Source organism: Carlito syrichta, unplaced genomic scaffold (assembly GCF_000164805.1).
Source record: "Carlito syrichta isolate Samal-C Ts95f unplaced genomic scaffold, Tarsius_syrichta-2.0.1 Scaffold257243, whole genome shotgun sequence".
NCBI classification, from domain to species: domain Eukaryota; kingdom Metazoa; phylum Chordata; class Mammalia; order Primates; family Tarsiidae; genus Carlito; species Carlito syrichta.
Genome location: NW_007201339.1, coordinates 56,851 through 57,917, shown reverse-complemented (window position 1 = coordinate 57,917; position 1,067 = coordinate 56,851).

The following is a 1,067-nucleotide window of genomic DNA, read 5'->3' as shown; positions in this document are numbered from 1 at the left end:
CACTGCACTCCAGTCTGGGTGACAGAGTGAGACTCCAACTCAAAAAAAAAAAAAAGAATAAAACAGCTGAGCGCAGTGACTCATGCCTGTAATCCCAGCACTTTTTGCCTGAGCCCATGGGTTCGAATCTAACCTGGACAACATGGCAAGACCTCATCTCTACTATAAGCCAAAAAATTAGCTGAACATGGTGGCACACACCTGTAGTTCTAGCTACTTGGAAGGGTGAGGTGGAAGGATCACCTGAGCCCAACAGGTCAAGGCTGCAGTGACCATGAGCGTGCCACTACAGCCTGAGCAACTAGAGTAAGACTCTGAGTCAAAAAAAAAAAAAAGAAGAATATGGCCGGGCTAGGTGGCTCAGCCTGTAATCCCAGCACTTTGGGAGGCCGAGGTGAGTGGATTGCCTGAGCCCACAGGTTTGAGACCCGCCCGGGCAACTAGGCAAGACCTCGTCTCTACAATAAATCAAAAATTAGCCGGGCGTGGTAGCGCGCACCTGTAGTTCCAGCTACTTGGAAGGCTGAGGCAGAAGGATCGCCGGAGCCCAGCAGGTCGAGGCTGTGGTGGCCAGGAGCATGCCACTGCACTCCAGTCTGGGCAACAGAGTAAGACTCCAACTCAAAAAAAAAAAAAAAACTAAACCACCTAATTAGCTGGAAAATACAACTTTTTAAAAAGTGAAAAACAGAAAATCTTTAAAAAGCTTTTATCTTTAAGCACTTAAAAGTTACTTATGGACTGAGGTGAGTGGATTGCCTGAGCCCGCGGGTTCAAGACCCGCCTGGGCAACGAGACCTCATCTCTACAATAAATCAAAAAATCAGGCGGGCGTGTAGTGTGTGCCTGTAATTCCGGCTACTCAGAAGGCTGAGGCGGAAGGATCGCTGGAGCCCAGCAGGCGAGGCTGCAATGGCCGGGAGCGGCCACTGCACTCCTGTCCGGGTGACCGAGTGAGACTCCAACTCAAAAAAAAAACCGTTACTTATGTGTCCTAGAGATGAAGACACGGGAAGTCCTTGCCCACTGCGAAAATCACCAGAGGCCAAGAACAAGAAGGGGCATAC